We start from the raw sequence: 10914 nt of genomic DNA, 5'->3' as shown, positions 1-10914 counted from the left end.
CCCAGCGCCCGACACGAGATGGCGTGTGGCATCGCGGTTTGGGGACCACCCGCTCCTCCCGCCCGGCGCCCCGGGGCTGCGCTCCCGGCGGCGCAGCATCCTCCCGGCAGCGCGGCATCCTCCGGCTGGGGGCCCATTCGCCTCGCCCCCCTTGACCGACCTGTTTCGCGGAGCCTCGGCTGTCTCCCTTAGCTTTTCTAAGAGGAAAGCAGCCCCCCGAGCTGGACGGGTGGCTCTCAGGACTGACTTCATCCTTGTCTGCTAGTAATATATCAGCAGAGATTTTAGGTTTATCGGGGGCGAAAAGCGATATAGTAGAGAGCGTGATAAAGCAATCAGATCCATTTCCAAAGCTGCAGGAAAAAGACACAATGTATCATTTATCCGAGGCTTTTTCTCTGTTTGCAGATTGCACAGTTTCTAAATATATTGGTCCAGTTATTCAAAATTATTCATGAATCTCTTCAGTGAATAATACTTGACCTGCAGATCATCCAAAAAGTGAATATTGCAATCAGATTGCCCATTTCTGCTGTAATTTATTGTAGCAAACAGATGTATACGACTCAGGTAATTAACTCGGGATGATACTCAAATTGTAGATTTGATTATAATATTAGTAAGTCACAATTTTTACTGTGCTAGCTAGCTCCAAAAGCCATCTCATCAAGAGCTGGGCAAAAGGGTCTTATCTCTGGCATAACAAAATTGCTACTTTTATTGGTTGGTTTGGTGGTTCGGTGAAGGAACAGCCGTTCACAAGGACGCGCTGGAAGGGCTGGATAGAGACACAGCACAGAGTCAGCAGAGAATAAACAGAGATTAAAAGGAAAAAGTTAGTGGTTTCTCCAATCTACTCATCTAACAGGTGTGATAAGCAGGACTTACACCAAAATCTCCTTATCAGCTGGGGCTCTGATGGTGCTTTTCCCCTGAAAATATCAGGAGCAGGGGGGTGGTGGGAATTTTTTCCTTGACTATCCAGCCCGTGTCTGCGCTTGGGATAATTTACCGTGTTTGGGGCTGGCTGGCAGGGGGCTGCTCTCTGTGAACAGTGATGGAGAGCTGCAACTCACCTGCAGACACTTACAGTCCGAAGGGATGGGCGATGGGATGGAGCGAGTGGTCCCTTGGTGCCGTGGCAGCGCAATATCCTCGGTCCCGGCGGCAGAAGCTGGAAGGGCTGAACCTCCGTTCTGCCGTTGTGACTTGTTAGGCTTTCGGGTACAGAAATATCTAAGCACACCGGCAACCCAGAGCATTTAGGGATCATGAGTCACGTATCCCTGTGTCTCAGACTTGGTTTTAAAACCTTGTTATTTTTTTAAAATAAATTAGTCCCTGGGTGCTTTAGTCAGTCTTTTAATTTGCCTGCAGACGGCAAAGCCTTTCAGCGACCACAGGTTTACGCTTTCCTTTGCCACCACCTGCATTAAATGTGTGCTCATTTTCTCACTTTGATTTGTGGATGGGAGTTTAAGGTCTCACAGAATCTCCAAAGCAGGAGCTTTCCGAGATCAATCCCCCACCAGACTCGGGAGGGTCTAGAGGAGCAGTGTTGCCACCTAGGGACCTTCTGCCAGCTCTCAAACAGCGTTTTCTCCACCACGGGACGCGCTGATCCTTTTCATCGGGTAGTGGCTGTTTCTCTGCCCACCGCTGGCGTGCTGGGAGGGATGCAGGTTTTGATCACGGTCCTTTTGGCTTGGCTTTTGGTTTCCTGCAAAATTACTAGCCCTTGTGGCTCAGCGACGTGCACCAGCCAGAACTCCTGCCCCGCAGCCACCAGCTGCCTCACAAACAGGCCCCCAGCCCTCCGCCGCGGGCTGCAGGGGTGTATTCCTCCGAGACACACTTCTACACCTGCTCCTTACGGATTCCATTCTTCATGTTTGGCTATAGAAGTTTTTCAGCAGACAAAAATTGAAGGAGGATTTGCTGCTCCTCCCTTGGCAGGAAGATTTACACATGAGCAAATGATTTGTAACAAATGCAGTGTAAGATAGATGGAGCTGCTTCTCTTGTTCACAAATTATTCACAGACTATGGGCTTGAAGAGGAGGAAATTTTTTCCTTGCTTTGTAAAATAGACACAGACATGCCTTTTTTTTATTATTATTTATGACTACTTTCACTGTAAAAAACACTCCTGAAAGCACCTTCTGGAGAATTATTGCAGCTCACGAGTTGTTTTGTTGGTAATCTGGAAAGAGGACAGGTTTGGGGCTTTTTTCCCCTTTCTCCTTTTTATTTTTTTAAACTGCATTGACCAGTGAGACTTTTGTCACGGGTCTGAGGAGCCTTTGAGCATTACAAGGTCATAAAATTTAAGTTCTTGGCCTCCACATTTCTCACCAGGCTGCTCAGTGGAGCATACCACAGACAGAGCCCCCGGGTCTTGCTGGGCGAGCACAGCTCCTTAAACCAAGCTCCAGGGCAAACGCTTGGACTGACCGTTTGAGACTGCACTCTGCAAGCATTCCTGAGCGAGGGGGGAAAAGTGCTGTTCCTAGAAATGTTTCTGGCAAGAAGGGAGGTTTCTAGAGCCTCTGGTGCCACCACAGGAGGAAGCAGCAGGAGACCGACATGTAAATAGAAACAGGGACCCCAACACCCTGAAGGGCTCAGAAGGACATCCCTAGCAGGACCTTCGGAGTTCTGCTTATATTCCATATTTCCCACATAGGGGACTAGTCTTCTTCTGGGTAAAGCTTTCTTCTCCCTGCTTCCACAGCTAGAATTAAAATGCATCTCCACAGGCTTGGCAATGCTGAGAGGGGAGGCAGATCCTCCATCCAGCTGGGCTGCATTCATGTGTAATTTGGAGCTTTTCTTGGCCAAGCAGGTAAGCGAAGCTGCTCCAAGCTTTGCTCTTGTGGTAGCTGCGTCCTGCAGGAGTCACACAGCCCTCTGAAACGGGTGTTGCTACAGCCTGCTTTATCAAATCTAACAGTTCATCCAAAAAATAAAGATAAATCATGTATTTTTGTCCCAAAGATCCAGGCACCACTGGGTGCTAACTAGGTCACTACTCAAACCCCGCTCGCCGTGGCTCGGGTGTTCCAGATGTGAGCACGTCTGTCTGCATTACCTATCGATTTGTGCACATCGCCTACCATACGCAAACCCCCTTGGCCTGTGAGCTGAGCAAATACACAACCGGGCTGTGAATCCATCACGGGGAGGAGCAGATGGGTCGCTCGCTTAAATAAATGCATCTGCAAACTCCTCCAGGTCTGCTTTCCAAACCTCCAGCGTGTTTACACACCACGGTGCAGCCGGGCTCCCACACTGCCCACCAAACCTTCCCAGAGTTCAGCTGCTTTTAGCTCTGCATCAAGAAAATCTGAACACGAACATGTTTTTGCAAACAACAACAACAACAACCCCCTCTCTTGATTTGCAGCTTACGAGTAAAGCCTTGTTTACCTTCATGCACTATTAATTGGAATCATCCATAAGGCGTCAGGCTGAGGCAGAGCAAAACTGACAGAGTAAAAATATCTACAGTGTCCTGGTGCTGCAAATGCTGAGTAAGTTTACGCTCTGGAGCAGAAGCTGCCTTGAACAAAACCATATTAGTCATTCCCTCTGGACATAAGGGATGGCTGGAGTTAGCAAGGCAGGGAAATAAAAAGCTGCGTTTCCCCTTATTCTGCTGTTGCAGTCTCAGCTGACAGGAAACGTCACTGGCCTGGGGAGAAGCACAGTTGTTTGCTTTGAGGCTGCTTGGGCAGGTGTTGCTCATTCACCTGGGGGAACCCAGTTCCACACAGCACAGTCCTCTGTCCTGGCTCGACACAGCCAGCTCTGACACAGCCACACAGCCTGCAACCTGCCACCACTCCCCAGACGCCCTGGAGACCTTCTGCTGGTGAGGAGGAGGAGGAGGGGGAGGAAAGCACACTCACGTGGCTCATCAGCTGCCTGCACAAAATGAAGCAAAATCAGGCCCCGTTCCCACAGCACGGTTGCTGAGAGCACACACACACGCGGCCGGTTCTCAATGGCCACCTTTGTTGGCAGCCACAGGCAGGAGCGTGCAGGCTGCTGACGTGGCACTCAGCTGCATCACCTTGCCCTGTCCCCTGCTCTGGGTCCACCGGGAGGCTGGAGCTGAGGGAGAGCCCTTCGGCCACAAGCAGGGGCTCAGACCACCTCCCTCTGAATTTTATGTTTGTTTTTCTGTCTTAAAATACAGAAAAAAACCCTAAACAAAACAAAGAGAGCCCAGCAGAGGAGGGAGGAGGTGGTGGCATTTCCCTTTCCGCAGGTCCTTCCTCTTTTTTCAGTTCCTTATTTCCCCCCTTCAATTTCTACCTGTTGAAACATGGGTACCACACCACGGCGATGGAAAAGCTCCAATTTTGATACGTGAAGCTGTTACAATTTTAAATAATTGCTTTAAAACAAAAACAACCAAGAGGAAGAAATCATTTGTCCCCCGACTCTGTTACTCCGCCACCCGCATCACCCTGCACCACCAGCCGCCCCGCTCCCCGAGCCAGCGCTCCTCGGCAGTCACACCCTCACCCTGGCAAAAGTCACTGTCTACATTTGTCACATGTGGTTTTAGTGCATCCTAGACCCAGCTCTGCCTCTACCCGGCCTCGTGGGCCAACTGCCATGTTGAAAGGCACCTCCCAGCAAATGTTACTTCATTTGTGGAAGGACCGAGGAAAACAATCCCCAAGTGACTCGTGGTAGGAGCTGGCTGCAGGGTCCTTTCACCAGTCCTGCAGGTTCTTCCAGTTCACAAGGACAATGCGCACATTTTGCTCTGCAAGTGGCCTCCCAGCACCCGACCTTTGTAACTGCAAACAACCCTTACAGCAGCAAAGGGCCCCGCAAAGACCCTCACCCTGGACTGACTGCACCATCAGGGGAAATCCGCTGCAATTTGGTGGTCTTTGGGGGTCTCTTTCTCGGAGCACTTCCAAGAGTTAATAGTGACCAATAAGTAATAATGACCTTATTTTTCTTCTTTGTACCTCAACTGGCTTGTCCCCATACTGCTAGGACACCACTGAGCGTCACACACTGATGGACACCTTCTCTGCGGGCACTGCACAGCCTGGGTCATCTCCAGCAAGGAGGATTTGTGCTCCTGTCTGCAGTAAGCGACGGTCGCTGCCATTTAGTCCCACTCGACATCAGCTCCCTTGAAAACATGCCCGTAAAGCAGCTGTCCCCAGTTTAAGCACTTCCCAGTCAGGGAGAGGATATTGAATGGGTGGAAATCAAATAATATTTTCTCTTTTCCCGTGCTGTGGGGGGGATTGTGCCTTTCACAGGAGAATAAGGCCAACCATCATGGTGCCAAAGTCCACGGCTCACCTTGTCCCCAGCTCCTCAGGGGACAGCCGGCACCTCCTCCATCTCTGCTTTGCTCCATCCCTACCTCAAGGCCAGGGACAGTGATACCACACAGAGCTTTTCTACGGATAACTCTGTAATGACTGGGGGGTACTTTACAACAGCAGTGACATTGTACCCCAGCGTCACCCAGAGCTCTCAAGCAAGAAGGAAACCTCCCAGCACCTCCACAAGGCACAGGGATGGAGTTACACCTCATGCTGAGGAGGAACAGAGGCTCAGAGGAACTGGAGCCGTTGCTGGAAGCCAAGAGCAGGCCAGCACAGTGTGCAGGTCATATCCTTTCATTCCCGGCTCTCCACAGCATAATTTATCAAGCATTTATGAAAAAACCCACAAACAAGTAAAGAAAGTAATCATGGGCTAGAGGTTACACAGCCTGAGCTGCCCTTGCTCTTTCAGCCTGCCCAGATAAATGTCGTCGTGGGAAAGGCTGGAGATTGGATTCAGCTCTCAAGTTCAGCAGACTGAAAGGGAAATGAAGGAAAAGGCTCTGGACGGAGACAGCTGCAGCAGTTACACGACTAATCCCAACATCCCTGGACACGTTCCCCTCTGCCTGTAAGAGTTACGTGATCCTGGGCAGCCCTAAGGAAAACAACGCCGTTCTGGCTAGCAGATTACTAACTGTTTGTAAATAATACAGTTATCTTTTTATATAAGACAAAACCAAAATATCCAAGATGACAGAGCCCCCAGAAGTGACTCGCAGCCGGGCACTCGAGCACAGCTCGCTCTTCCACAAAGCGCCTGGGAACCAGACAACGCGAGACCTGGCCATAGCCCTCCCAGCCAGAATGAGCCTTTTGTTCGAGCAAATGCAAGTGTCAGGAGAGGCAACGGGCCAGTTGCCACCCTGCAGCAATGCTCCCAGGGCAGGGTCGGGCTGGACGGCCCCAGATCTCTCCGGAAAACAGGCAAAGTCAAATTCCTCACTCTAAGCACTCTGGCTTCTGGAGAGAGTCACCTCAAGGTCAGTCTCACAGATGATCCCCGTCTCCGCTCACATATCACTCACTTTCTAATTTCATCAGGCAGACGTTTAAGCGTGTGGAGTCCATTTGTGCAGGTATCAAAAAGCCAAACTGACTGGAGGTCTCCAACCACGATGATTTTTAAGTGCATTATTAGTCACGTATTACCCACAGCACATACAGAGAAGGGAAAAGTTTCAGTGACTGTTACAGGTGAAAATCTGTCCTGCATAGTTAAGGTTTCCCTCCCCATACTCACCTCTGTTGTAGGGGAACAGGGTCATCCTCCTCTTCACCCATCCTCCTTTCGTGAGCGTCTGTGTACGTGGTGGTAGAGCCAAGCGAGCAGGACTCTTTCAGCAGCGGCAGCAGAGGCCACGGCAATCAGCCTGGGCAGGGCCTCGGGATGCTGCACAGAAGGAAAAGGCTAAAGGATAAGACATTACTACAGGAGGATTGTTTACAAGAGTTTAGAGTCCCGTGCTGCCATCAACAATTAACTATAGAACAGCAGAGGAACATCGTTCTCTGCCATAAATACTCACATTTTTAGATAAATACGTTCCACAAAGGTTTTGTAACAAAATCTGCTGTGCCTAAAGCATCTACTTCTTCTAAGCCTCCAGAGGCACAGCATAAACTGTGTTACTAATAACAATTGTTCCTGCATTTGTTTCTTGTACATAAATCACAAAATACATGGTTTAATTGGGAGTGTCTGTATACTCTTCTGTTTCTGTCCTTCTTATTCAGCAGGCAGCTGTGAGTCCGGAGAGGGACACAGCCCTGTCCTGAAGAGATTGCTGTCTCCATCAGGTAATATACAGAAAATGGTACGTGGGGAGGCACAGAGCTCAGGCGAGCAGAACGGGGAGAATGGCTTGGTTTGGGAAGGAAGCAGCTCTAAAGGAAGACTTTGAAGGAAAGCACAGAGAAAAATCAGGAGGGGGAAACCTAGGAAATTAAAAGAATAAATGAGGTAACAGAGAGTTTGTGCAGCAGAACATTGAAAAAAGGCCGGACTTGTAAAGATGAGATCCAGACCTTCAGTTTAACCTGCTATTCTTAAAAGCAGAGAGACACCAATTAAAAACGAAAGACAACCTTACTGGCCTCCAGAAGTCCATCACCCCTAAATGCAGGCTATCTGCTGAGGAGATCATCAAGCCAGCCTCTGCTCACGGGTCTCCAGTGCCACCAGCAGCTTTGCTTAGCTCCCACCAGTCGCTGCCACCTGCGAGGACAGCACCGGCAACCCGAGACAAGGTGGGATGGGTGGCTGAGAGCCCGAGCAGCTCCACCACCCGCCGCCTGCTCCTATTAGTCGGGCTAGGAGGGTACCTCCCATAGTAGCTCCCCAAGGCTGTGCCTTCATTTGAAGACTCAGCTGAGCAGGGACAAGCACAGTGGTGCAGCTGGAGCGAGGACAGGGCAAGATGTCAGTGAGGCAAAGGCAGGGAGAGGGGACACGGTTTCTTAGGTCAGCTGGTGAGCTTGGAAAAACCACACTTGCTTTCGGGCACATAAGGCTTCCTCAGGTCTGAAATAGAAGCAATCACCTTAGAGCTAAATACAGGTCGAGAATAATTGTTCCGAGTTAAACTTCATTATATTAATGAATTAGGCAATTTGAGAGAAAGGCTGATTGGTTCCTGATGATCAAAGGGAGGATACGAGCCAGAGGACCGCTGATAATGTCATTTATGGCAAAAAGAGAGGGCGAGGGAGACGGGAATAATTATTGCCTAGGGATGGCTGGTGGTAGCCAAAATTATAATGTAATATGCAATCAGTATCTGTGTGACTCTTATATCCTACAGTCTGGAATTTTCATACTCAGATTGTCTCTTGAATCAGTTTTGGAGACCTCCCTTGAAGGTCGTGAGAGGTCAGAGATGGCAGCGGTTGATCTCTTACTGGGTGTTTCTGTCCTTTATCAGTTTGTACAAGTTAATTTGGGTGGTTGTAGCTCCAGACTGTCATATCTGGGATGCAAACCCCACAGGAGGGCAGTGGTAGGTCTCCATCCTGTATCACTGAGAAATCTGACTCCGTTAAGCTGCAGTGGTTAATTGCCAGCACTTCTGAGTTCAGCGCTGTCCCTTAGATATTTTGTTTTCTGCAAAGTGCCAGTCCCAGGAAACTTGTGACTTCCTAAGGACCTAAATTTTCACTTAAAATTTAAGTTCTTAGTGGACTGGTAGAGAAAAGCTAGAACAGTCTGAAATCTATTTAACTCTACACCCAGAAGATAAATTAATATGGTACAAGGTTGATTATTATTTACAATTACCTCGTAATTTCTAATATATTCTTGGAATATATCACCGTTGAATCACAGTTTCTCAAGTGGTTTGGTTTGGCAATACTGAAATGAGTCTTTAAGGACAGTACTAACGGTCTAGAAGGCAAAAATGGAGAACACCCTCATGCATTAAAAATGAAATATCAGTTGTTCTCAAGTAAAATATGATCTATGGCTCAAAGCAGCTCATAAATATAACATGAGATTCACAAATACCTGCAAAGTATGTGCCCTGGGTGGTAACACGTTCCATGAGTTTTGCACTCTTCCCACCAAATTGCCAAACGGAGGTGCTGTATGGTCCTGACTAACCCTGAGAGACACAGACCGACCGGACCCCGTTGGCTTCGAAGATACATTGCAGTTATCGACAACTTCTGAGACTCCGCAGGGAGTTAAAGGCTCGAGTATGGGCTTAAAAACACCCAAACCGCTCTGGGTGAGGCTGAAGCAATCTGGGGAAGGCTGGGCGGACAGTTCACAGCACAGGCGGTGGCAGAGCCCAGCAGCCTGGTGTCCAGGTTGGCACATGGGATGCTCACCCTAATGACAATCAAAGGGGAGTTTGTTTTAGTTTGTAAAATCTGTATGCAAGTCTAATTTTGACCAACAGCAGCTTCAGCGAGTAGGCTGGTGTAAAATTTTCACATGATTTGTACTGGAGGAATATATGCTTCCATATCTATAGAAACACCCACAGAAATTCTTTTAGAGAATCACAATAGTCGGTATGTGAGATCGCACGGCTCGGGAGGCCTTCTGCTCTGACGGCGGATGAATCAGACTCCGTACACCGTGGACAATGAGCATCCAGTGCTTCACTTGTGCACGCGTGCCTTTTTGCAAAATGGAAAGGTCATCTAACACACGTTAAGTGACCTGTGCCACAGAGGAGACTCTCAAAGGCCTCGGAGACTAAAGGCGGTCAGAGGAGGGAATGGCAGGTCAACCTCAGAAGATGCTCCTGCAACACACAAGATGAAGCTTCTTGTTTACTGCAAAAAGACAGCAATAGCCAGCTAACGTCTGACACTGGCTAACTGTGGACTTCAGTGGTGACAGAGGAGGAACCAGCACAGAAAAGGGCAGTGACTTGCCTGGAGTCAGATCTGGAACATGGGGTGCCAGAGCTGTCATCTATTATACCATGTTCTTCACTAACCTGCCACCCCTCATTTCCATCACCGTGACTAAAAACTCCCAGGCTGTTGCATTACTGGATGAAGCTGTCCAAGCAGCAAATTCACCCAGTTCTGTGAGACTCTGAGCATCTAATATAATCCTTGACTGACATTCAGTAGTTCTTTACGCTACATCTTTAGAGATAAAGTGAAGTCAAGCAAGCCTTAGCCTGCGAGGAGCGGAGGGAGAGGGCACCCTTCGGTGGCGAGAGCTGAGGTCTCCCACGGCACAGCAGTTCCTGGCTTCGATCAGCTTAAGAGAGGAGGTCAGAGAGGAGCGGAGTCTGGGTGAAAAGAAGAGCGGCATGAAAGCCCGCTGCGGCAAAGCGAGCAGTGAGAGCAGCACACAGGCTGATCCTTCCGAGGATGCTGTGGGCGAGGCAGAAAAGACAAAGGATGGGGCTATGGGTGTAACAGGGGAGGAATACTTTCTGCCAAGGAAAAAAGGTGGGTTTCTTGGTCTGTGTTTGATTGCATTAGCCAGTCCTCTTGATAGAACCTTCTCAAAGAAGCTCATGGGGGCTCCAAACAATAATTAAGGTCCTTGTTTGGTTTATGCTGTGGGTAATTGTGAAGCTGAGAGGACAAGGGAATGCAGCACAATGAGCTCTGCAAGGGGACGGGGCTGCCGGACTGTTTAAATGTAATCATGTCTCAGCGCCCAGAGGAGGAGAGGATCTCTGATTTCAGGCCTCTAAAGTGCTAAATAACCAAACGAAAACTTCAGCCAGTTCCACCAACACTGCAGCCATCAGTACTAGGGGTTGTTTTTAACAAACAAATGTTGATAGAATAAAGGCTGGGGGTTGAGGGCTGCCTGCGCTGTTCGCCAAGGTTTTTCTAAAAATATGTTACACCTGCTATTTGTTCCACACACTGATCATATTTTGTCTGTGAGGTAGAGAACTCACGGTGCCAAAGGGAATGTGGTTTATGATCCCCAGCCTTAATGCTTTTTCCCTTCTGTAAGGCAAACTCCTTACTACCGTCACTAAAATAAAACCAAGAGGACAAAAGTCACCCACACGCTGCCACGGTAACGGTTGAACCGTTCCTCTCGCTGATCTCTGGAAACAAC

The sequence above is a fragment of the Buceros rhinoceros genome, unplaced genomic scaffold (genome assembly GCF_000710305.1).
Source record: "Buceros rhinoceros silvestris isolate BGI_N320 unplaced genomic scaffold, ASM71030v1 scaffold5678, whole genome shotgun sequence".
Taxonomy (NCBI): Eukaryota; Metazoa; Chordata; class Aves; order Bucerotiformes; family Bucerotidae; genus Buceros; species Buceros rhinoceros.
This window is presented reverse-complemented; position numbering follows the sequence as displayed.